The sequence below is a fragment of the Corvus moneduloides genome, chromosome 5, assembly GCF_009650955.1.
Source record: "Corvus moneduloides isolate bCorMon1 chromosome 5, bCorMon1.pri, whole genome shotgun sequence".
NCBI lineage: Eukaryota > Metazoa > Chordata > Aves > Passeriformes > Corvidae > Corvus > Corvus moneduloides.
Genome location: NC_045480.1, coordinates 71,254,133 through 71,281,214, shown reverse-complemented (window position 1 = coordinate 71,281,214; position 27,082 = coordinate 71,254,133). Strand labels below are relative to the sequence as shown.

The 27,082-nt window shown below is 38.3% G+C and overlaps 1 long non-coding RNA gene across 8 annotated transcripts in view; it reads left to right on the top strand.

The window, feature by feature from the left end:
• The first annotated feature begins 2,536 nt into the window (after positions 1–2,536).
• The window catches only part of LOC116444072, a 73,568-nt gene continuing 49,022 nt past the window's right edge, over positions 2,537–27,082 (top strand). For 3 of the 8 annotated variants that reach the window (XR_004240197.1, XR_004240203.1, XR_004240200.1), the window contains exons 1-5: positions 2,539–6,140; positions 9,166–9,251; positions 11,861–11,928; positions 14,468–14,593; positions 16,931–17,044. This is a non-coding gene — a long non-coding RNA (uncharacterized LOC116444072). Of the gene's footprint in view, positions 6,141–9,165; positions 9,252–11,860; positions 11,929–14,467; positions 14,594–16,877; positions 17,045–27,082 lie in introns of all 8 variants that reach the window. The other 5 variants (XR_004240202.1, XR_004240196.1, XR_004240198.1 and 2 more) reach the window with 3 other exon arrangements.

Here is a 27,082-nt window from a genome sequence, read left to right as displayed (position 1 = left end):
TCAGTTTAGGAACCTCTCTACCTTTTCACTAAGATGGATGAACGGAGGAACCATGGCAGATCTGTCATATCCATGAGACTTTCTCTGGAAAGCTATTAAACTCCTAGAAATCATCCTAGGGCCTCTCATTACTCAAAAAGCAGAATCTCTGTGAGATAAGATAGACTTTAGGTGCTTCTTCCAGGGTTTAGTTCTCCTAGGCACTGGCAATTTTCCAAACTAAGTTGACCTAATAATTATTAAATCTGCTTCGTTCAGACCTGGTACTGTTAAAGACAATGGTACTGTTTCTTAATTTCAAAAAATAAAATAAAAATTATGGCTGACTCACATGTTCCAGCTCTGTCCCCCTCTCTGCTATTGAAGTATTCCTGCCCTGCCTACCTCTGGCAACAACACTGAACTTAGCTGGAAGTGCTATTTTTATTTCCTTATTTAGGAGGTAGGTATCCTATGTCCTTCTATGAACATATCCAGAATGGAGCCATAAGGCAACCCATAAATCGAATTGATAATGTTTCCAGGGTGTGATTGTATGAAATCACTGGCTTTTATGGATTATATTTAAAATCATGATCAAATTCTCCTCATGAATATGGTATCTTCCAAAAAATTTAGAAGCTTTAGCTCTGGGTTCTAATTTTCCTCTAAAAAAGGGAAGTAGGATCTTGCAATGTGCGGAGAAGTGCCAGTGTGCCACAGGCCTGGGCAATTGCTTCCCTCAGCAGTGAGAGAGGAAAATGGGACAGGCAGTCATTTTTACCTCATGCTTTGTTTCAATCTAACACCGTTGCTTGGTAATTATTCCTCCAAAATACAAATAAATGTCACGTTGATGAGAACATTGTCAAGCAGTAGTAGAGAATGGTTTGGGTTTTAGCATAAAATATATTTTAATGGAAGTTTATCAGGCCTCGTTAGGTTGCAGGAAAAAGCAGTTGGGAGCCTTTTGGTTGTTCCAGATCACCAAAGTCTCCTTACTGGGTTTTAAGGGGGGTAAAAAGGAGATTGTTCGTATTCCATATGCAGTGTGTCAAAATAAATATATGCAAGAGCCAGTGACAGGAATGGTAATTGATAGGATGCTGGGAGTGATGTCATATCAAGTGCTAATCAGACTGCTTTTCCACTTATCAGCAGTACCACTCAATAACTGACAACTTCGAGGTTCTCTGGAGCCTGTTGGAAATCTGCTGGGCTTTCCACATGACTTGGGCAGCTGTGCTCTGCACAGAATCCAGGGAACTCAAGCAGTGCCTTTCCACGTGGCTGACAGGGGCTGTACCATTTTTAATTTAGCAGAATAAGAATTGCACAGTAAACCTATATGGAATATTACAGCTGTTTTGGTAAGTAATGATGTTTAGATTTGGTCAGGTAATGACACATGCCGTTGTGTAGTTTGCCAAGCCTGGTTCTGCACAGTCAGCACCTAGATTTTGTTAATACTTAGAAAGATGAGAAACTCTGAAATGTAACTCTTAAAAAAAAAAGAAAAAGCTATATTAAAAAAGCCAACACGTCAAAACTTTCCAGCTGTCAAATTTCATGGTTCCACTACGGATCTTGGATCTTGGCTTATTGTCTTGGGTTTGTAGTTTTTTAATTAGACTTTGAATTCTAGCAAGATGAAGATATGTTTTCCTTTTTTTTTTTTTAACAGAAATTAGTTTTCAGTCCATTAGCATATTTATATAAGTAATATTGAAAGCGACCCTTAGTTAAAAATTCACAGTAAATTAACTTTTCCCTTAATAAAAATGATATTTTAGAGCAACTTTAATTATCCATAATAGAACACAACACTAGTCTGACAGAAATTCTCACAGGAAAAATATGGTATATTTATATCTATAAATTTAGCTGTGTCAATTTGACTTTAAAGGAGCACTTAAGCCTAGAATTCGGTTCACACAAAGTTTGAGCATTTAACTCACATCAGGCGACTGGAAGAATATTAAACAAAAGTGGAATATCTTTTCCCTGTATAGGCAGATTTTGAGAATTTATAAATGTTTCCAATATCTTCATGGTTAGATATATAAAGCTTTATTTTAATTAGGTAGGCATATGTTAGGATACATTAGCAAACAAAATATAACCAATGTATATTTCAATATGCTGTTCTGCAAGCACTGAGATAATAATTCGAAAAAATAATTTATTTCAACTACAAATGGTACATCATAATGTCAGAGAAATGAATACAAATGCTGACGTTTCCAAGAATTAAGTAGGATTTTAGCTTTAGCTCTCCATCTCTTTCCCCACTAACCAAAATGAATATGTAATGCCTCAAAGAAAGTAGTTTCATATTGTAATCTTTGATACCAGCATGATTAAAAAAAGCATTAAGAAAGGTTGATTTGTACACAGTGCTGAAAAATCAGTGCTGCCTGGGAGAATGATAAATAGTGGAAGCTGCTATTAAAATAGAAGTAATTGCTGATACATCTGTATATATTTTAGCACTATTTTTAATTTGGGTTTTCTTATATCATTGCACACCATAAAAATTCTAGATAAAGAATTAGTATTAGGAAAATTTTAGAAGACTAACCATTGAGAACAGTCACAGCTGGGCCTAACTCAGAAATATTTTTTGTATTTAAAAAAAAAGCTGTTTTGTATTCAGCCCTTTGCCTGCTGACCCAGATTGTTGCTCAGATGGCGTTGTGGTGTGAGAAGAAAAACCATTCCATGTTCCTTGGGTGTGTACTGGAGTAGGACCATAAGCTGGAGGCAGTTTCTGGGTTCAGACTTGTGTATCTGGGTTGCTTAACGACCTGGGAAACTGTTTAATCTTGGAAAGGAACATGTTATGGATTGTGTTTCCATGTATACTAACACAAGGATTAAATGCTACATGAGTCTGTGCTAAGGCCTGAGCAGATCAACTTGTTTGATCTTTGCAGGGTGAAGGAATAACTACTGGAGCTGCAGGAATTCAAGGTGACAGAAAAACAACATTTGGGAGGCATTTAAATTTGTCAGCCTTGCTGTGTGCAAGTGATTTCCTTACTTTACAGGAAGATTTCATCCCTGCATGTATAGCAAAAGAGGACAAGAAATTATTTTCCCAGGTAATCTTTATTTTTGGAGGCATTAAAAGTTTCTCAATTTGTCTAAGGATGAAATGAAGCTTTTCTGAAGTTTATCACCTAATAATTTGGGCATTGAGTTTACCTGAAGTTTGGTTCCTGGACCCTGACAGTTGCCCTGTCCTGAGCAGGGATGAACAAGTAACTAGAGGAGAAGAGGGAGAAAAGGGTAGCAAAAACTGGATAAGTATTTAGGATGAAAATGCAAAAAGTCACATTTCAAGTAAAGAAAAACTTTATGGAAAAGGTTCATTTGAGAAAGTGTTTTAAACATGCTTCTGATGAAGGATTTGATAAAAGCACAAATAAAGTAAAAAAAAATTAAATATTTGCTGCATGGTTAAGAACACTCATTTTTTAAATCACAGAAACTTAAGTTTTTGCTTAACAAACTCAAATAGGATGGCAGTGCCACTGCACTGTTAAGGCCAGCTTGTTTAAGAAATATGAAACTTGGGCTCAATTCCTCCATCAGCCTGAGGGCATTTGAGTCCTGCCCAGGAACTTGCTCAAATCATGATGAAGTATCTCATTTTAAAAATTCGTATTTTTCCATGAAACATTACTTAGCCTTTTTCTCATTGTGGAACATAGTGCAGGGAATCTGTAATTTTTTTCTGGTTCACAGAATTTACCATCTTCTTTTTCCAGGAGAAATCACTATATTTTAATACTAAACAAAAATCTTGACTTAATAATCTCCCTGTGTATTAAGCTCGTTAAGAAGTATCAGGCTCTCCAATCCATTAATTTAATATGAGTAGTATCGCCTACAGTAACGCTGCTGAATTTATTGCCCAAAGATAACATTTGGATAACGAGACCATTCCTTTACAAATGACTTCTGAAAAAAATCACTGCCCTTATAGAACCTAATTTAATTAATCTTCTAGATGAAGGCAATAGTCAGTAGGAAGAATTTGATGTTTAGTCCCACTCTTATGAATATTAATATTTAATAAAATAATTCTTCGGTTCATGAGTACTATAAATGAGCATTCAGAGCTCCAGCCCGAAAAGTTACCAGTAGTTATTTTTGTTCCTCTGTTCTTGTAAACAAAGACTCTCACTTTCCTGCATTTACACAAAAGTTTAGCAATAGAAATATGGTGGAACTCTTGTTTAAGGGAGAAAAGCAGTAATGGGTGTGGACCGTGCCTGCCCTGAGCTGCCCTTGGAGAACTCCACTGTGTGTCTGCATGTATGATTTGAGAATTAACATTAACAGCACCTGACATTTTAAATTGTATAATTATGCTAAGATACATAAATAGAAGTACAGTTTTTAGGTTCTTGTGCGAAAAGAATCTGATTTCACTCTAAAAATGATGTAAGAAGCCTTTTTCTTTAAAAGACCAGAATGAACCAACCTTTATCTTTTCGCACATGCTGAATTAACACAAGCAAATCATTAAATCTGTCTCCCGCATTTCAGGGGCTCCCTTATGACACACTGAATTTCTAAATCTCATGGTATTCAGCATTAGGCAGCTTCAGCTCCCATGGGGGGCTGTACACTGAAGCTGGACTCAGCATCTGCCACACAAACAATTTGCCGTTTCTGTGCAAGATTTACACCTTGGGGTCCAGCAAGAATTACAGGAAATATATTCGCAAGCAGTGTGGTGTTTGTGCTCTCTTAATTTTTGAAAAAAAATTAATTAATTCTGCTCAAATCACATTAATAAATACCAGAAAGAAATGGGGCATTCATGTGACCCTCATAAAGGGCAATATCCCTCAAGCAAGATTTCATTAGCTTTTTGAGACTTAATTCAGTGTTTCCTGGAAATGTAGAGAGATCAAGTATTCATTGACCAGCATTTTCCTCCTTTCACTAGTAAAGTGCTTTGTAAAATAAATTAAAATTGAAACAGTTATTTTGCTTGAAAGTGCCCTCAAAAGGCATAAAGATATCTAAAGCTGGATCTGAAATGGTTCTTGGAAGGAAAGGGAAAAAAAGCTGAGAGAGTTTGCACTCAAATCTAAATGTTCACTGCAGTTTTATCTTCTCTGTGCTATTCTCAAAGAGCAGCTTTTACTCAAAATTGCACATTTTCCTTCAAGAGGGATGTGCTTTGTTGTGCTTTGGTTGTGCAAGAGTTCTACAGGTAACTGTGAGTCTGCTATGGGCTGGATCTCCACCTGCTTCCAGGTGCTGTGGCGTTTCAGGATATTTGGCTGAGTATTTTTATCTTCTGTAATAATTCAGGTAAGTCATGTTTTAGACAAATTTCTGTTCTTTAGACTTCGTTGTTGCAGTGTGGATGAGCAAAGGGAATTCACTTGCTCACTTTGCTAATTTGTGACAGCAAATTGATACCAAAGGCTCTACAATCACTCCCTTGGTAACACTGGAGTAGGAATAAAGGGGGGAAGTGTTACTGGGCTAATACGACAGATACAGCACTGAACAACCATTCGTAACCCTCTGGAGATAATTACTTCAAGCTCAATAAAGTACATGTCCTCTTCACTGTTGCAGCAATATCTCAGATGATTTTGTGTTTTGTTATGGATTTAATTCCACCCCCCCATCCCCCCCCCCCCAGAAATGCTGTATAATATTGTGCCTACATATGGAATAATAGGATATTTTTAGAGTAAAATGTATGTTGATCTGCTTCGTTTAAACAATTGATTATTGGAGGAGGCAATGCCATTTTTTGCAGTACCCTGTTTATGTATGAGAATTCTCTGAAGCTCGGCAAGTTAGTAATTCGTGCCAGCAAGCGTGTAACCGAGCTCTAACATTTCTAGAAGGATGTAAGTTTAAATATTGCGTCTTCTAGAAACACACTTCTGCTCTTGTTACCATGACTGAGCTAGATGCAGCATGTGAAGGCAAGATGGAGAAAGGGAGAGTCTGAATCTGAATTTCTGAGATAATGTAGGAGTGAAAATCAGTCCTATCTCTGTTTTCAAGATGGTGTATCCTGTTACGCTGTCGTATCAGAGAATGTTTGTACCGAAGTGTGGTTTTCATTCCTGAGTTAGCTATTTCAGGTACTGTGAAGAATTCCCCCAAGCCTGATGAGGGTGAGTTGTGGGAGGTGATTTTTAAATGTTGTTACACCTGCAGGGAACAAGACACTTCCCTTCTCCTGCCATGCACTGCACAGGGCAGGCTGTATCTTCCACTTGGATATATTGGAAGATGGAACCATTGTGCCGTGGGTGTAGCAGGCACATGTGTTTCTGTGTTGCTGATTAATACAAAAAATGTGGGGCCTGACCTAGAATAATGCTGCATTTGTAATTCAGTGTTTGTAGAGATGATGGTTTTTATGTCCAGACACTGAGGCATTCATGTGACGTGGATGTTTTGCAAAAGCTAAGAAATAATGAAATAGTATTTTACTGACCTATGACAACTGTTACAGCAGTGCAACAGCTGCTGATCTGCAGTTCAGTGAGAGATGAACAAAACTGGTCGATTCACCTGCAGAGCACCGATAAAAATTAGTAAGAAAGCAGGAAGTTAAATAATGAATGAACACCCAAAGGTGAGAAGGTGAAAGATGAGCAGTAACACATTCTGGTGCTGGAAGTTAAGTTAGAAATTCTAATCAGTCATTAAAATAAAGGGTAAAGATGGAGGAGTTTGCTCAGAGCAAAGGGTTAGTAAAACTTGAGCACAACTTCAAATGCTAACAGAGGAACTGAATCCCTACACTTCCCAGGTATGTTGCTTGCAGACTCACTTCGGAGTACAACTATTTGCAGATGAAAGCTATTCTAAAGTAGCAGCATGGAAATATAGACTGTAAATTTAGCTTTTAGAAAGGAGTTGTACACATTTAGGCAAACAGGGATGGAATGAAGCACAAATGCTTGTAGCCAGATACAAAAGCAGGATTCTGCTGTTCACCTGAAGTTTTCCAGAGCAACCAGCTTCCACAGAAACCCAGAGCTGACCACAGCAATTACGCAGATAAGCTCCCGCTTCAAACCACAGCCCACAGTGCTGATAAAACACACACCAGGAAAATAAGTATTTTTTCCAAAGTTATTGGTGGTTACTTTCTCTCGGATGGGAATCTCAAAGAACACTTGTGTTGCTTGTCATGTGGGAGTTTTACATCTTGGACTCCAGTGAATTCTCCTGCCCTGAACAGGCCTGTGTAGAGCCCAGAGGGTCAGCTGGGGCAATTGATATTGTCCCTGCTGGAGCCACACTGTCTTGTCCTACACTGTGTTATCCTACTGCAAAGGCTGTCAGGGCAAACATGGTTCATCGTTAGCCAAGGTGGTCTCTTTTGGTAGAAAATGAGTGCGTTATTTCTGGGAAAATGCTGGGATCCAGCGTGCTCTGAGCTGTATTTAAATCCAGGGCAGGGAGACCTTGGCACATGGGCCGTGTCCTTCATTCTGCTCTGCTCCCCTGGGGCTCACCAGGCATGGTTGTGCTTTGATGGTCCCTGTGGGGCCCACACGGACAGATGGCACCATTTTGGGTGAGGGGGCCAGTCTGACATGCTGGGTAAGGGCAGGGGTCGGGGTATCAATCTGCCATTTTGGGTAAGGGTGTGGGGGAAATCCACTCCACTGTTTTGTGTCAGGCTGTGGGGTCCCGCCACCATTTTGTGTGAGGCCACGGTGTCACTCTGCCATGTTGTGTCAGGCTGTGGGTCACTCCGCCATTTTGTGTCAGCCCATGGGATCACTCTGCCATGTTGTGTCAGGCTGTGGGTCACTCCGCCATTTTGTGTCAGCCCATGGGATCACTCCGCCATGTTGTGTCAGGCTGTGGGTCACTCCGCCATTTTGTGTCAGCCCATGGGATCACTCTGCCATGTTGTGTCAGGCTGTGGGTCACTCCGCCATTTTGTGTCAGCCCATGGGGTCACTCTGCCATGTTGTGTCAGGCTGTGGGTCACTCCGCCATTTTGTGTGAGGCCTCAGGGTCACTCTGCCATTTTGTGTCAGTGTGTGGGGTCACTCCTCCATTTTGTGTCAGGCCCTGGGTTTGGCCACCTTTGTTTGTGTGTGGACTGAGGCTGACTGAGGCTCAGCGGGTGGGGGTGGAGCAGTGATGTCCCACCTATGCAGATCTCGCCCTGTTCTCCCCACACTTCCCACCTGGTTGTTTGGAGCCACTGAACCATCCCTCTGGTCTTCTACAGGGACAAAGGGGAAGTATTAACTACTCTGTATTTAATATGCAAAACAATTAAAATAGCATACGCCATATGGTTCTGCTTTCCTTACAAGAAGTTAAGTGGTGAACTGAGGAGGAAGCGCAGATTTGCCAATTTTTCAAGATGTGAGATGATCAGATTTTAATTCTTCCCTATCCAAAACTTCAGTACAAGGCAAATGTACTGACATAAATGCCTTCTAAGGTGCTGAGAAGGTCACATTTGTCATTCACAAAGCTTTCTGGGCCTGAGCTGAGGTCCCTGCAGTGGTGCCAGGATGCTCATCCCATGCTGTAAATTCTCAGTGGAAAAACCTGGGATGAAAATGCACTGTGCACATGTTTTTCAAGGGTTCTGTCTCTGCTTGTGTTTTCTCAAGGGGTAGGTCACTTCTGACTTCCCATCTGGATTGTGTATCCTTAAAAGCAGTCATTTATTTATCAGTTGATAAAAGTGCAAGACTTCCATTTCATAGATAAATAGTGTTTTATTTGGTCATAGGTGATTATTTGTATTAACATGTAAGATAGCATTCTTAAAAGAGCCACTATTTTCTGACTGAAAACTTTCCCATTAAATTTACTTTGCAGAGAGAACTGCACAAAGACTGGATTTATTACTCAACAGATGCTTATCACATTGCTCAATGCTCTATTTCATGGTCCATATTCATCATCCTTTTTGATTCTTAAATCTACACCCAATTCCTTTTGAACATCTGGTGTTCTTTCTCTTCTGTGTTTGTAAGAGAATGATTTGTTTGGGCAAAGTGTTTGTTCTTGTAATGCTCTTAATCCCCATGGGTGATTGAATCATAGGCAGGAGAGCTGGACTTCTGTGGTTAAATGGAAAGAGGTTTGCAAGATTGTTTCATTTTCTGATAAATATATATTTATTCCTTCAATGACTTCATCTCTTGGCAGCCTTTGACATAAATCTGCTGATGCTGAGAACTGTCCTTGCTAAGGAAGTAGTCCTGTGAACCATTGATCTGTATGCAGATTTCAAGGTAAATTAAAAAAAACCCCAACCAAACAAACACAGATTTCTCTTTAGAGCGGGCATTAAACTGAAGAATATAGTTTATTGCAAATTTAAAAACTGATCAACATATTTTTGCATTAGGTGTTCGCCATCTGCCAAAGTATGTTGATTTGATTTTTGATGAGCACATGGGACTGTGGGCATAATGTCATCTGAAGAGCTCATGCAGCAGCACTGAAAATGCAGCTTGTATTCTTGACATCTCAGTAGAAAACTTGAAAATCTTTCTTCCTTTTTTAAGTCATAGATATTTTCTGATACTTTTGAATTATGTTATTTTTTAATTTTTTTACTGTCATATTTGATGAAGTATCAGAAGTCTGGGAACAGTGAAGCCTTTTTACAACTTTTCATCTTGCTAGTGCCTTGTCAGCCTGATATACGTAAAGATTTATGTGTATTTTCCCAAGAGATTGCCATTTCTCAGACAAGTGTTGAAATAGTAGTTGACATCTTTAATAAGAAAATGGAGCCAGGGAACAGAATGAGTAAATTAAAACAGCCATTAATTTGATTCTAGATTTGATCTTAAAAAAAAGTCTAGACATGAATTAGTATTGAAAGAACTGCCATGATTATAGAATTAATCCTTGCCAGGAATCAGATATTAGAGATTACTTATGATCAGCCAGCACAAATTCAGAGTCCCACAGCTAATAGTTGACATAAATAACTGGAAATTGAGAAGTGAATAAAATAGCTAAATGGGAGATGCACTGGTTTATGAAACAATTTCAGGGTACAGTTGTTTTTCCCTCTACAGAGAATGGGTAATCTTTTTTATAAATAAAATAAGATTTGACTTTAAAGTATTTTTCATTTTTTCCAAGTTGATATTTTTATATGCTTCTTAAGTGGGTTAACTTTAATAATTGCTTATTGATTGTTCATAAGCAGTGGCTCATATGCAGTGTTCATATTCTTTGATTGTTCATACTTTCTGCCTTGTTAGATCACTATGGATTTATTCAGAATCTTTTCCACTCTTGAGCTACCTGAAAAAATTTGGGTCATCTGTAAATTTTGTCTATTTGTATAAAATACCTGAAAAAAGTAATGCAAACATCATTTATTCAGGTTGTTTGGCATTCAAATTTTCACTTGCTAAACATCATCGTTAAGTGGATTTAAAGTATCTATGTAGGTTTTATCTGTGTGACATAGGCCATTTTCCCAAGAAATTATGTTTTAAAATGGGAAAATGGTCAGCTGTAATGATTCATCTACTAACACTGAGAAATGGGAAAATGTATTGGCAATTTGTAAATATTTCTATATTCTTTTTGTGCTCCTATTGCCTCTCAGTTGTTCTGTGCCTAAAACGGAGAAGATGATGCAGCTTTTCCTCACAGCTGTAATAAAAAAGGTTTGTGTTTGGAGAAGGTGAATGTGGCTGACATTATGCTTTTTCTCAATATTTTTATTGGAAAATCTAGTCCTTGTGAATTCAGAGAAGTTTGGAAGAGCTAGAACCTGTTCAGCAAAACAGAAGTTTGTCCTCCCCAGTATGATTTCTGGAGGTCCAGCTGCTAACTCTGGGTGTATGGGATTGCCAAAATTTGGAAGTGTCATTGAGGGATTTTATTTCCTTCCAGGATAGGTCTCTTAACCCTGCTGTGGAGAGAAATAAAGGAGGCCTTTTTTTGTGTGATTGGATTCTAAAAGTTTGCAAAATAGAGAATAAGTCTGAGACATGAGTAACATGTGGAATAAGTGATGTCTAAACGATGACTTCAGTGACAACTGGACACTGTCATCCCCTAATTTCTGGTACTCAGTGCTTCAGAGTCTTTGTACACTATCAGACAAGTTTCTAGGAAAATTCTGAAAGCAGTCAGGGTTTTGGAACTGCAGCTAGTGGATGCTATAACTCACTGCATTTAGTTTTTAACTGGTGCAAGCTAAGTAAGTGTCTAACAATGTTTTTGAATGAAAAATGGAACCATAACTCGGCACACTTCCAAGAGATCACTGAGGGGCAGCATTTATATCACTGAGCAACTTTATTTAATTGCAGTTTTTAATTCTGTTGAAGATTACTTTGCATTTTTAATCTCTGATGTCCTTACTCTGATCCAATCCTTTTGTTCTTAAGTTATCACTGAACAGTACATTTTAGTAATAACAGTACAAACAACAGCTAACATTTTTTTCATTGTTGAGATTTGCTCAGCCATTCTGTGTCCAGCTCTTGTAGGTTTTTCAAGTCAGTTTGGAAGAATACAGGGATCACGTCTACATTTTTATTGTTTGTGAGCAAGTCTGTAAAGAGAAAAAGTAGGGAGTGTGTGGTTTTTGCAGCAGGAATTAATTTCAATTTATCTGTAAAATAAGGACTTGAGTAAGATGTTGGTTTCAAAGCCACGTGCTGTGGTGACAGCATTAATTTATGGGATTTTTTCACATGAAGTTTTCTTCTTCTTTCTTCTTTTGGTCTTCCATTAAAGCATATGTGCTGTTTCTGCCTCCTTACACCGGTGTGACCACACCAGCTGCAAGACATGATCTAGTAATGACTGAATATCTGCCTGACCCTGCTGGTGCAGCTGACTTTTGCTGAATCTGCCTTTTCAGGTCACTGTTCTTTGTGCAAAAGTCAAGCAAAAGAAGAAATCAGGAGGTCTCTGACACTACCAGCACAGGTATAATTTTAAATTGAAATTGTGAATCTTTTCACTGGCGTGGCCTTGGGGCATAGATGATCTTGGTTTTGCTTAACTGTTCCTTGTTCCACTGGATGCAAATTATTAAAACTCAGATTGTTCTGAGAATATTAATTTTGCTCAGAACATCAGACTTTGCTTTTTCTTCCTTTTCTCCATTCTTTTTGGTGAAAATTTGTAGCCAGATTGGGATATGTCATTTGATATGGAATATTGAGAAATGTCACATAATTTGATCCAAAGCATTTCCTTGAGCTAAAGGTATGTAAACTTAACCAAAATATGCGAGTGAGGGATCTGCTAGGATGCTTTGTATCAGATCCAACTTGGCCCTGCTCTAAAACAGTAACCATAAAGGTGAAAAACAAGACTGCTTAGGCATCGGGAAATGAAATCTAACAGATTGAGGCTAAAAATCTTTAATGTTTACAAAACCACTGAAATTTATAAAATGGTCTTTCAGATGGCACAGCACAAATATTGTTTAGAAGCCATAATAAATTTTCTCTCCAATGAGTTTCAAATATTCGAGTCCTATATTAGCATATTTATCCCTCCATGTAAAACTGCATCCCAAAAAGTCAACCTGGTGAGACAGTTGTGAAACGTAGCTTTTTATTTCTGTTTATTATGTGATACATTATAGTAGAGTCTCAGGGAATAGTTATAAACTAATTCCTAATACTGTTTGCCTGAATTATTCATTTGCTGTGTTGCTACCATGATTTTGGGGCAAAGGTGATAATGCTTAGCTATATTTCTAGCAGTTCTTAAAAATAATTGGATTAGAAATCATGCACTGAGAACCTACTTATTATTCTTAACGGTTCAAGACTTATGTAAGTGTTTTAATCAAGCAGTAAATGATGTATATCTCAGACTACTTTCTTTCCTGGGTTTTGAATTGCAATTTTGTAAGCACTTGAGCACAAGCCTTTTCATTTGGCACAACAAATTTTGGTAGCATTTTGCCTTTCTCATTCCTCACAGTAGGAAATAAACCCCAGCCGTTAATGTTAGAGGCAAGCCACACTGTGCTGTCTAAATAAATACACAAAATTAGCACATCAGTGAACTAATGCGACCAGAATTAATCTAATACACCTGCAGAATGTCTTATCCAAATCACCCCTAATTGATTGTCATTGGTATTTGTCTGGCTTGCTAATGGAACTCCAGTTTTTAGCGAGGCAAACAGTCTGGTGTGTGTTTCATTAGAGCTGCCATGCCTGCATTGTGCTGCACCTGCCTGCTCCCCAAATGCTTGTTAGAGCTGTCATATACTTTTATGAGGACAGGAGCAATGTTCTGGCAAGCCAACTTGACTCAAATTGTGCTGGGACATAAAACATGAAGACCCACTTGTGATTGCAAAGGCAGTAAGTCTAATTTGATTAGGGCTCTGGTGATGTGCCGGATTACGGACACCGTTTGTCATTCCTCAGGAGTGCTCCTGGAAGGATCATGTGGAGAGGAGGCGCGATTGGAGCCCACGAGCACGGCTGGCACCTTCCGTGCTCAGCGGAGGAGCAGGGAAATGCCAGGAGATCATGAGCAGTATTGGCTTTAAAATAAAAAGGAAGGGGAAAGGCAGCAAGCAGGAATTCCTGCCTTCTGAAATGAGGGAAAAATTTTCAGTGGGAGCATGATTTTCTCCTTAGGATTTATGTTACTGAGTCTCAGCTATTAAAAACACCACAATTTCAAACGTCAAAACTCTGTTGTTGAATGACAGGGCCTTATTTTTCAAAAATATTCTAAAAAAAGCGTCTGTGGGTTGCTAAGCAACTGGGCTTGGACAAAAAGGCCAGATCCTCAGTTTATGTATTTCTAGGTGTATGCTGGAATATAATATGCCCCATTCTTCATAGCTGTGGGTCAGGGTAGTGCCTATCAGGCAGATTTGGTGCTGTGTACAGAGAATTCAGCTGATGAAATGGTTTTACAGAGATGGCAAACATTAAATCTTCTGTCAGTGTCAGTACGATAACAAAAATACCTCCTTGTGGAAAATTGCAAGGGTTTTAAATTTTTCCATCTCAAGCATCCCGCTGGAATATGTGTTTGAAATTTTGTTTTCTGCCTTTTCGTTTTTAAGTGTCTTAGTGTATAAACATTGCTGAAAGGCTTCACTAGAAGGCTCTGAGTACTGCGAGAAGGAGCAGGGTGGGAAGAGGCCTCTTTTCCTCTTTTTTTGGTTTCTTTGTTTCTGGAAATGTTCTCCCTCTCGACATCAAAATATCATTGGGATCACTACTGAAATAGCTGGAATTTCTGCTACAGGATTTCCATGAAAATATGCAAGTTTCAGAGAAATTTAGGATTTTCATAATAATGTAAAATAATTTAAACCGTTAAAAATATATAATGTATTAATATATTTTTTTTCATCATTTATGGTAAAAATGGACACTGCTATTTAGATTCCTGTATTTTAGAACAGCTTAGAAATGAAATGTATACAGTGAGGTCCTTTTATTCTTTTTTTTAAATGTTTTTCATGTATTTTTTTCCCTAGAAAATACTTTGACACAAGTAACTTGGCTTACAGACAACTGTTTAGAAATGCCAAAAAGAAGTGCTCACCAGATGTGGCAGCTACAAACTGGATGAAGAACTCTGTTAGTGGAGGGAATAAGAAAAGGTCTGTAGTCTTTTTCAGTATAATAACTATTTATTGTTTGGCGATTTTCCCCTAGAAGCAATATATATCATGGGATAATACACAGTGCTGATGGATTAGAGAAATAATTTGCTTTGAGAAATAAGGGTACATGAACGGAAAGATGAAAATGTGGTATTTAGTGCTTGGGAAAGCACACAATATTTGAGATAGCAGCAGATTGGTGTTGCCTCTCTAAGAGCTCTGCTCAGTCTGTTCTGTTGGCATCCATACTGTCCTGCTTCCATGAGGTCCCTTGCAAGGATCATGCTTAAAAGTTAAGGGCACAAGCAGAGTTAGGTGAAAAAAAAGCAGAAACCAGTATCATCAATACAATGTAGATACTCAGTTCATCTTCCAGTGTCTACAGGTAGAGAAATAACCTTAATTCTTCAAAAACCAAGTGAGGTCTGCTCTTATAGAATAAGAATTTTGGCGGGGTGGAGGGAGGTAGAGCTTGGGGTTTTTTGATAAATAAATTATACTGGATATTTTCAGCAGATTATTACAGTTTTTGAAGCCTTGTGAGGTGCATTTTAATTATCACTTACCATCCAGTGCATTGAATGTTTTTAAGCTTGTTCAATGCATTAAAGCAGCAACTGTGTTAATAAATTCTTGTCACTGATTGATATTAAATGACATGTAGCAAACAGTCCATCTGTCTCTGTTCTGTCGTCCCATGCCTTCTTTCATGTTTCCATTACAGAGTCTGTAATAAATAGTCTGATCATTTTGAGTGACATTTGGGATCTTTATTGGACAAGACATTTCAAGTACATCTGTCTTCTGACTGGTTTATAGCTGACAGCTCTAACAACAGCTATTACCTTCCAGAAAGGCTGCATTCAAAGTGTTCTCCATGTTCCCCTTCCTGATTTCATCTCTGTTTTTCAGAGTGCCTGTTGCTGAGATTTCTTGATTGTGTATTTTTCAAATCCAAACACTTCTTTTCCTCTATGATGATGAAGATGATTTTATCACTGTTATGCTGAGTCCAGCTATATCTGCCACTCACTCCAAAGTTAATCATGGTCTCTTTTGTCTAATCCTGTTGCTGTCCTCTGTTAGCCTTATCAGTTTTGCCACTTTGTATCTTGGTGGGTGTAGCTTCCTCAGTGCTCAGATTTTACAACTTGTGTAAAATGCAAAGTCCCTGGAAGGCTAGAGCAGAACAACTAAAGCTACCAACTCAGCAATAGTGTTGGTGTGTCTAATCCACGACCTATTACTGAGAGCCACACGATGCTCTAGCTGCTCCTATCTCAACTTGCCATGAAATTTCTGTGTGATTATTGTCCAATCTGATGGCTAAACTACAAAGTTGGTAGGAGGTTGTTGCTTTTTATCCATTCAGTTCATATTATGCAAGAAGCTGAAGACAGAAACTCTCCTTCCCTCAGGTACCCTGCTTACCATCCCACTGTTGGATTTAGCTCTTCTCTATTTTTAGTCACCCATTTTTTGGGTGGCCACAACAGTTGTCCTTGTCTTATCTCCTCATTCCCTGGTGCTGGGAGGTGGCAACTTGTGAGGAGTCATGCTGTTGAGATAAGCCTGACGCACAAAATTATTTAAATTGAGAATAATCCTCTCTTGTGTGCAAACCAAGCCTTAATACTGCTGCTGAGGATGTGCTGGATTAATTTCCTCTCTCTGCATGAGCAGAGGCAGCGGCCTGTGCACAGCAAAGCCAGGGAAATGCCTCCAGCTCCAGTGCCTCGAACCAGGGCTCTGTGCTGTGCCACTCCCTCTGGGGCTTCTGCCATGTAAACCATGACATTCCGAGCTAAGAGATAATGGATACAGTGACAGGGTATCTCTTGAAATCCCCTGAATGCCACAATAAATACAGCAGCACCTGAACATCTTCCTGAAGCATCCAGGCCTCCTTTCTTTCTTACTTTATTATGAAAGTTTTTTTAAATATAACTGAACTTGATTTAAATTATAAACAGATTTTGCACTTACGGTTAGCAGTAACTGTTAAAAAGACAGCCATTGTCATAAACAAACGAAACTTTATTAAAATTAGTTTTATTTTAGATATGTGGAAGTAAAAATAGTCTTCACCTGGTTCCCTTTGTTACATCAGCACATTTAGTCCACAAGTGCAGAGCAGTTATTGCTGGTGACTAAACTGTAGTATGATGTATTGTGTTCTGAGGTTGTACTTCTCTACTTTAAATATTAATATTTCATTATTATAACACTTCATTTCCAACTCTTGTGGAGAACGCAGCATCATACATTTTTAATTTTTCAGGCAGACACGTTCCGTGCACACAGGAGTTTTAATGGCGTGTTTCCCTGTTCCAGAGGAACCCCGGCCTGGAGGATTGGGTGGCTCAAGGGGCCAAGCAGAGCTTTCCACTTGATCCCAGCTCTGCTGGAAGCCGTCGCTGCCTCAGGCTGGCAGAGCCGTGACTCCAGGTCAGTGCAAGCAAACAATATGTTTTCTGGTCTCTCCCCTCACACACAGTCGTGTCATATACACACTTAGGTGGGTATAAAGTGACTTGCAGTGGCACCAATAGCATTTTGTAGCTGTTGTTGTTCTAAAACGTGAACCATCTTCAGTCAGAACAACGCATTTCTTTAAAAATGCAGCCGTGGGCCATGGAGATTTCTCACAGTGGCTCACCACTTTATGGAATAAACACGTCAGCAGAATTGTGAGGCTCCTACTGCATTGTATAAGAGGCTTTGACTACCTTAAGTGTGTGCAGGCACCTCCGTGAGATTGTGAAAGCATTAAAAGAAAAATCAGGCCAAAATGTCTGTGGCCCACCTCAAAATGGATGACAGAAAGTGCTGTAAGTTTTCGGCTTTAATCGCAACATGTCCCTTTTACACTCTCCCTCAAAAGACAAGACACATGGTGAGAAGTCAAAATATATGCCTAATTAAATAAAATATAGAATAGGGCTGAATCAAGTTACACTTTAAATCCAAGGAGCTCTGGTTCAAGGTCGCATCATTTACTCAATTTTAGCCACAAATCTCCAGATCAATAACAGAGGTTGAAGCTGATAAGAAATATTTGATCTTTGGCAAACACCTCTATCTGTTTTGTATAGACCTTGAAAACACGAAATCCCAGCTCTGTGTGTTCGCAGTCACGTGTGCCTACAGTTTTTACCCATGGAAGGAACAGAAATGATGTTTATGTTGGGCAAAATGTAAAAGATGCAATGAACATATATGCCAAAGTACTCCGTTACTCAAAATTCTGTCTTTATTTGTGTGCTCTTACAACTCACAGCTAGGATTTAGAATATATATATACACAAAGATGTTTTTAAACAGAAATGTATATACTTGTATTTTAAAGTATATACAAAAAGAAACTAATCAAGATGGTTGACATTGGTGAATTAAGGGCAACATATCATTTCTTTTGCTGCTGTTCTGTGTTCCTCAGAAGTGATTTATCTCTTTGGCTGCTAAGTTCAAAACTTAAAGTATTTTAATTGAGGATGACTCAGAGAGAGTGGTTTTAGTTATTATTTTCCATTACACTGAAGGAAAAGATAAGGCTTAATAATTTTTTTCCTAGTTTTCTTTATTTTTTGTTTCACTAAATTAAAACACAAACCTTCACTAAAATTATTTTGCAATCTAGCATGTTACTGTTTTTGGTCTGACTGAAATGTTCTGCCAAAAAAAAAAAAAGTTGAAGAAATAAAGTGGCCAACTTCCCAAAGTTTTGCAGGAGCCAATTGCTATTGCTATCACTCTTGAGCTAAGAACTTCAGGATACTGATGTACGTTCAGTGGATATTAAAGTTGGGAAGAAGAAGTAAAAATGCTCCAGTGTGATGCCTGAGAATACCACAGGTCTGAAGTGTCAGACTTCAGAGTCTTTCACCTACTTCGGAGTCAGGTGAAAGAAAGATGGCAGGTGGAAATACAGGCTGAGAGCTGCAGTTCAGGTTTCTGATGGGTTGGGCATTGAGTGCTTTGATCACAGAGCAGAATGACAAGTAGCAGCCACAGCATTGCAGTTTTCACCTTTGCCTTTGGAAGTTTTTCAGAACAAAAAGGATTGAGGAATTAGTCCTGACTTAGCAAATTGTATTATAATGATAGATGTAAATAAGAATCACAATAAAGCTGTAGAGCAGCCACTTCAAGTGGAGAAAACATTTGGATGAGTAAATCAGAAATATCAGCAAAAACTCAGAGGTGGAAATGGGAGGAGGGGACATGACCCCCATGAGGACTTGCTTTTAATTTCTGGCTTTGGTGGTATGGGGGTATGGCCCTGTCCCTAGAAGAGTGTTCAGCACTGCAGGAAGAGACCATTCAGGCATCATGTCCTGAAATTTAGACACAGTTAAGGTAAATTCAGACAAGAGAAGATTAGGACTGGGAAATACAAAGTAAAGTGTACAAAGTAAGCATGTTTATCCCTTCCTAAAGCTTCCAGGGGAAGAGAAAAGAAAGCAACATTATACCAATCATAAACTGTTTTTTTATTTCCATGAAAGTATGGAAAATTGCAAAGAAGTCCTCTGTAGACTAACGCAAAAAGTGTGTTGCCTATTCATGTGTGACTCTCACCTTTTATATCTTCGAGAATCTGGACGTTAGGAATTCATTTTTGGCATCTTTAGTGAGACTACTTTCAGGCCAATGAAGCCTCACTGAGTTCAACTTGAGAAAAACAACCTTCTGGTGTGGCATGAGCGAGAAAAGCAGCTACTTAGGATCTTAGTGTCCCAAGGAGGAAAGCCGTAAAGACTCTGGCTCTCATCTATCATGTCCAAGCAGGCAGGACTCACTCTGGGCACGGATGCCTGTTTAATAGCTTGGGAAGTGGCATTAACACAGGTGCAAAGTGGGCAGGAATGTGAAATTGCTTGTTACTGCAAAGCCTTGGCAGTACCATGTAAAATGTGCTGCTACCTCTATCCACCCCGGATGGTACCACATTTGTGTGGGCAACAGCAGGAGCCACCATACCCTCACACATATCCCATTAATTTTTAAAGTGGGAAGGCAATTAAGTGATTCAGTGGGAAAGCTAAAAATCATTTTCTGCAAGCAACTTATTGCTTAGGAACTTGGAACAACAAAGGTCATGAATGCATTCCCTCATTTATGATACCTTCATCCCTCAGTAGTGCAGGATCTTCAGAGTCTCTCAAGGTCCTACTGAACATCATTGTGCGAGGCTCTGAGAGCGAGCTGATGAACTGAAAAAGAAACAGAAATAGAGAAAATTTTGATTCTTAGAACTGATTGACTATCAGAAGAAACTCAATTTAGGCAATGCTTTGGAAAAAAAAGAGCCCCTCTTCTGAAAATCAGTTAGAAATTAAGGTAAACTGTCTTTCACTATGATCACACAGGTATCTAAAGGGAAAAAGCCAGAGCACATCAAATGCAGTTTGCAGCATATCCTGGGTACAGCTTGTTCTGCCATCCACTGCAATCAATAAGAGACTTTCACTGATGTTAATGGCTTGGGATCGAGGCCTCAAAGTGAACAGCTCTATCCTGATGATGCAGTTGTGCACTGTTTCTCCAAGCCTGGCAGATATTTTGAGGTGAAACAGAAAAAGGTAGCAAACAACTGATTTGCAAAAACAGTAGAACAGCAGAAATCAGTTTGGAAAGCTGTAGCTTCTTTGAGATTGTTATTTGATCGTGGAAGATCAATTTGAAAATATGTATTTCTCAAGTCTAAAAACTATGTTTGTGATAAGTATGTTATGCCATGAGTCATGCAGGACTTTGTGTAGGTGGATTAGAATCAATACTTAAAGGAATTCAGTGAAATAAACCCATCTACTTGCCTTAGAAAATTCTTGCAAAAATTTATGTTGGATAAAAAGCACCCATTTTTTCTAACTAATGTTTAAAATTTTGACCTAAGTATTTGGTACAAACCCATAATTCTCTCGAGCAAATAATAATAATTAAAAAGGTGGATAATGCCCTGTTTACTTAAAATTTCTCAAGAGGGATATGGACATGTTTGTGAAATATTCTTTCCCACTATCTACAACCTCAGCTTTTTCTGGCATGTCCTGAGTTACACATCTTGAACACTCTCAAAATTGACATATCAGTTAAGTTACTACAAGCAAAGATTTCTTTGGAAACAGTTTTTTACAGAGACCTTTGTGACTGTCTTCATAGATAAGAATGGCAAAATTATTTTTAGCCTAATATAAGAAGAAGGAAATAAACCCACAATATTTGGGGTTTTTTTACTTTAGGAAAATATGCAGGTCACTCAGTTACTGACCGGCCAAGTGCTGAGCTGTTGTAAAGGGTCCAGAATGCCAGAGCTTCAGCAGTGGCTGCTGAAGGAGAAGGACCTGTCAATAAAGAAATACTCCTACAGCTTCTATTAAACGTCTCTTTTCACTGCTAAGCACCTGTTTTATGTAAGCTCATGAAAAATTTCAGTCGTGACTTACCTGTATGTCTGTTCTTTTTCATTCACTTGAGGTTCACGGGAAGCAATGATTGAGGAAAGAAGCTATCAAAGTATTTATGAAAAATGGAGCCTAGTGCTTGTCAGATGCCATTTCAGAACTCTTGGAGGCACCAGTGAGAGGGCACACTGTGCAGGCTTCTCGAAGAAGGTGCTTATGCTGATGCCAAATGGTTTAGCTGATTGTGGAGCTCCCCAAATAAATCAAATTCATCTCAGTGCATCTCTTGCTGGTTGCTCAGCAGATTCTTTCTCTTGCTCTGAGTGCATATTTTAGAGATCTGTGGGCTAACAATTTGCTTTCTGGCAATACAGCAACAGTAGACAGTAGCAATATCAAAACTTTGTAGGAATTGTATGTTCTAATGTCTAATTACACTTTCCTTGGTTTGTCACTCTCTAAATTCAGTTACTCCTTACAAAGGGGCAGGAGCAGGATATAGAACTTAAAATAATTGTATTGTTTCCGTCTTTGAATGTTCATCACTAACTTTTGAAACTTTGTTTTCTTTTCACAACAGGAAAAGTAGTAAGCACTGAAATAAAACTTATTTAGTGGGTTGTGAAATAAAGCAGCCTAACACACTCCAGTTGAATAATGGGTTATCATGGACTATATAATATTTTTTAAGATGCTTCCATTTCTACATACTCAATTCAGAGTAATTTAGGACTTCCTTTACAGAAGTTACGTCATTAATATTGATATTAATCTTAAAATCAGTGTCAAAAACTGTGTCAGTCAAAAACCATAGATCCTTTATAAAAATTTTCCAGTATTCATGTCAGTTTCTGTTTTTTTAAAGAAGTTTTTTAGCAAAACTTCAGTAAGTCTCTCAACAGCTGAAACACATACAGGACTCAGAAGGGTAATTTTATTTATTGTCTTTTCTGTGTGTGTGAAGAATATTTGTACTGATGACTGTTTTGTCAGTAATCATTTGCAAATGCTCACAGAATATTTTAGATAGTTCTGTGATTTCTGCTTTTGCTGTATCAGTAGCTTTTTGTTTTAAGTGGCTGTTAATTTATATGCTGACATTTGTAAAAACTGGAAAACTGGTGACTTTCATATACTTTTTGTGAACTACTGAGTTTGCCTAAATGTTATCCCTTGGAAAACTCTAATGTCAATATTAATTATAAAACACAACCAAACCCAGAATGTTTTAACGAAATTTAAAGCTTCTGGTGTAGAGCTACTGGAATGGTTCTCCATTGTGCTGTTACTGTAAAACATCGATAATATAAAAATCTTAAAATTGACACTATAAAACTCTAAAACATTGATAAGGATTTAGGTACATATGTATTTATACTCTCATATGTCTGTGCACACAGTTTGTTTTTGCTTTACATTTAGTGAAATACCCAAATTGTACAATGTAATTGGCCAAGTAAATACTAAATACAGCCTATAAAAATTATTTCTTTCAGAAATTTGCCTGATATTGTAGAAATCCATGCTAGTAAAATGTATTCACCGTGAGGCTGTAATCTGTTCTCAGTGATATGCCCTCAGTACCTCAAGGAATGAGTATTTTTATCACTGATGATATGTTTTTTTCACTGATTAGTGGAGATTTGATGTTACCATAAGTATCAAAATAACATCTTGATGCACTCTGTTATAAATATCTATATTTCAGAAATAGAAAATATTGACAAGGTTAAGGATTAAAAAGTGTATAAACACCTTTTGTGCAGCTAGGTATGAGCTGAAATGCTTTTAGTATTTGCTGTTCAACACCACAACAGCTGCTTGCAAATCCACGATGTGCTTGAAAGAGTTCCTGGTCAGAACTTTTCATTGGAGCACTTTGTGGTTTCTTCCTTATGTTTATATCAATCCTTGGCAGTTTTGAAAGTATTCTTTGGCTTTCTACCATTCTTGTGTCTGGTGACTTCTTAGAATATTCTTATTCCTCTGCTAAATCAGTCTGTAGCAGAAAAATGCAAATGAACTTGCATGAAAGAGTGTTTGGCAGAGAACTTGCAAATTAAATAGTAATATTGAAAAATTAGATGGCAAAGCTTGCTTTTACAAACCTCTCCTGATTTCTAGAATTTCTTGCCAAAATGCTACTGGAGCCAGGATTTTGCAGCATGTGTTTGCCCTGTGGAACCAGGGAGGAGTTCCCAGGCATGGTCTGACTCCATGCTGGAACAACATCAAGGTCGGGAAGTCAGATTCCCCTGAAACCAGGGTGCACAATTGTTTCAGAAAGAACCTGGTCTAAAGTTAAGGTAAGAGCTGCTTCAGCAATGTTTTCTGTTGGCTCATGAGCAGCTTGGGAGGTAACAATGGTCCTTTTAAACTATGCAAAACACAGTAATATGTAGTGTGCCTAAAGAGTTCCAGTCACTTCGGGGTAAATTGGTAATGGAACTGTTTGCATGACTGGACTTTGGCTCTTCCACCTACCATGATACTTCTCCCTTGAAGGATCAGTTGCAGTGGTACTTCCACGCATAAAACCCACGTGTCAGAATATCTGAACCCCTTTGACATGTTCCAGTGCTTTAAAACAAGTCTCTGTATAACCTGGGCTCTGAGATAACCCAAACTCAGAGGAAGGAAGGGTGATGAAGGTAGAAGGGATTAGGGGCAGAGTAGTGAGATGGAAATGAGAAAAGAAAGTCACGAAGAAAGCAGCAGCTCTGGAAGAATCTCACTGTTGAAGCACAACTTGCTAAAGAGAAGTTTGGGGTCTTTTAGGGTTAATCCTCTGTATTTTGAGAACACAATACTCCTAAGATGCTTAGACAAGGAGCCCTGTAATTTTGACTTCTCATGAAACACTTATTACACAATCTACAGTATCATTACATGAAATTTCCTCCTGACTGGAAGAAATCTTGTGTGCTAGGGTGCCATTACATGCATTATTTTACTTTAGAAATACTTGTACTGGGAAGGAGGTGTGAGGGTAGTGATAGGAAACCTGCTTTTACTCAGTAATAAATTCAGTAGTTATTTGAAGATACATTCGGTGTCTGGATTCAACATTTGCTTGGCTCACCAGCAGGAGAAAGGGCTGCCTGCATAAAGAAGCACAACACATGGAAGTGATCTGGAAGTCACAAAATATGCAGTTAGCCTTTCTTAGTGTAAAAAGTTAGTTAAGCTTTAACCTCTCCAGAAAACTCGCTTACAGGACTGGTGTGCATTAACACCCCAATAGTAGTTCAGCTGTCACATCTCTAATTTACTCTGCTCCAGTATTTGTGATCTGTGAATTCAGCAGAAGTGCTTGAATGCTAGTCAGAACATTTAATAGCCCTTGATTTTTATGCAAATTTCTTTTTTTGTGGGCTACCACAGACCAATTCATTTAAAATATCAAAGTCCCTACCAGGTGACAGAGATATGAAGAGTCTAAGCAGATGGATTTCTGAAGGCCTCATAGTAAGTTTTGTTGTTTTTTCACTGGTTTGTTTTGGTTCTTTAATCAAAAATCAGACTGCATGAGATGCTGCTGCTGCAGCTTTTTTTTCCCCCCCTGAAAAGTGGAGAATTATGTTGTTTGGTTGAGCTTGTTTTATTGATGCCATCTATTTACTGTGCTGACAGTCCCAGAGGCAGCTGGACCAGTTTTTCGTGACAGAGGGTTCACATATAAATTTATGTGACATTAAAATGGGGTTATTTATTATTTTTTAAAAATATAATGAGGTTTTGAAATAGGAGGATGTAAGCTCTCAGGTACCATTTGAGATACTAATATTGTCATTATATAATCCTGGTAGGCTTCCAACATGGAAAAAGCTGAAAATGGATCTAAGAGTGGGAACAAGAGGAAAGGCACAATGGTGCTTCCCAAAGTAATTGGTCAGGGGAGAATTATTGCAAACCCAGCTCCTTAATGGGAAGAAACTGCACAGGAGGCAGAAATGACTGAAATGACCTGGAGATGACAGTGGCTGTAAAATCATGGTGATCCCTAACGTGCAGCACAGGGGGAAATGCAAACACGTCGCATTAAGGCCCAGCTACCAGACAGAGCCCGTTTGTGGCACCACTGAGGCCAGCCCAATGTGCCCTCTTGGCAGGTACCAGTGCTAAAGGGAAAGGGAGTAGCACAGAATGCACAGAAGAGGAAAAAAGCCCCAGGAAATGGAATTAAATTGTTAGAACAGTTATTTTTCCTTTTGGTAATAGTGTTTAAAAACTTTCCGCTTGTAGAATGCACTGGATCAGGTATTTTGAACGAAAAATACTATAAATTGTTTTGGAAGTTCAGACTATATTCAGAGAGAAAACACTAAGGGATTTTCTTTTTTTTTTTAGCTTTGACTATTTCTTTTCAGATTTTTTTTTCATTCAAAATACTTTAATCCAAAAATTATATTTTTAACCCAAGATGAATCTTTAAAAACTCACATAAATATATGTGTGAGTGCGTGTGAAGTTATTTTTAATGGTTTTTTTCCTAGCTGCTAAATTACTGATGTGCTGTAATCAACAGTGACTCAGGAAGAAGGGGAGACTGGCTCGTGGATCTGATTCAAGTAGCAATGTTTGCCAAGACTTTTGGGAAGGAATTTCTTTCATACAGTCTCACTGCAAACTTACGATTTACTTACCCAGGTTCTGTGCTCAGTTTTCATAGCAGGTTTCAAAGATCCATCCCTACTGCCTGGTCTGAGATGATGAAGTGAACTGCAGACAAAGAAATGGATTTAGTGTGATTCAATCTGGATGTTAGAGCAGATTCAGAGTCACCTGGAGAAGTTTGAAATCATTCTGTCCAAGGAAGGGCTGTGTCCCACGCCTTACACTAAAAGCTCTTGCAAAGGCAGCACTGTCAAGCGCACTCTCGTGACAAATACTGGAATGCAGCTGAATGTCACTGGGGAGCAAGATATTCTATATTAGACCTACATAATGAATGCAAATTGTTTTTTTAGGATCCAAATGGGAAAGCATAAAAGGCTACAAAAGCCTTAATTTATGATTTGTTCATTTAAAGCTTCAGACCATTAAGTAGCCATTAAATCACTATTTTATATTCTGCTAAGTGCATTTCTATCATCAGAATAAAAAGATTGATTTAATTCACCCTGTATCAAATAAAACATTTTAATTGAAAGCATTTGTGATAACAAATTGACTGGAATTGGAAAGTAAATTAATGCTGAGCTCTGACAACAGAACATCTTTGTGATTTTGCTTTTAGTGTCTTGTATGTGCATTAACAGTTACATTACACATATGTTTATTTGTATTTAGATTTCAATTACAAAGATTCTACCCCAAGTAAAACTTTCATTGCACTGATAGGGTTCCCCAGATTCATGTCTGTCATTTTCCTGTGGAGCCCAAGTTAGAACTTTTTAACTGTTTTACCCTTAGCCTCACTGCTAAGGGCCACCATTATTGAGGCTGTGTCCTAACATGGGGCATAGACACAAGCAGATGAGAGGAAATTGCACGTTGCAACCCCTTGGATATTTCAGTGGGTTTTTTTATTTCCAGAGAAGACAAAATTTTAAAATCTGCCTTCAGTGCATGGAGATTTCAAAGAACATTGATTTGGAAACATATTTTGACATAATTTGTTCTGGCATTTTTGACTGCACTTAAGCACTGCAAGTGATCTGGTTCCTTTTCTTTCAGTTTTGAGCCTTCCTGTGGCCATTATTGCCTGGCCTCGAGTTTTCTCTGTGAGGCTGATAAACACCTCTCCCAGGATGAAATAATTGGAATATGTGTAGCCAGATAATGACGTGCACAACTCTGCAGCAAGTTGGAGTTCTTGTGCTAAAAACATTCCCAGAAAGAAGTATTCTAAGAAAACACAGTTGACAATCATTGTTTTTCAAGTAGAATGTCTTGTCCAGTTTAATATAATATATTGTTTCAATGTGGTTAAAGCAGACCCCAGTACTCAATTTTCTGAAGAAAACTTTGTCGTTAGGAAAATACTTTGAGATGTAATTTTTATGCAAAATTATGTGTTAATAGTTCATAAATTGAATTCCATGTCAATATATCCATCTGGAAAGGTCGCCCTGTG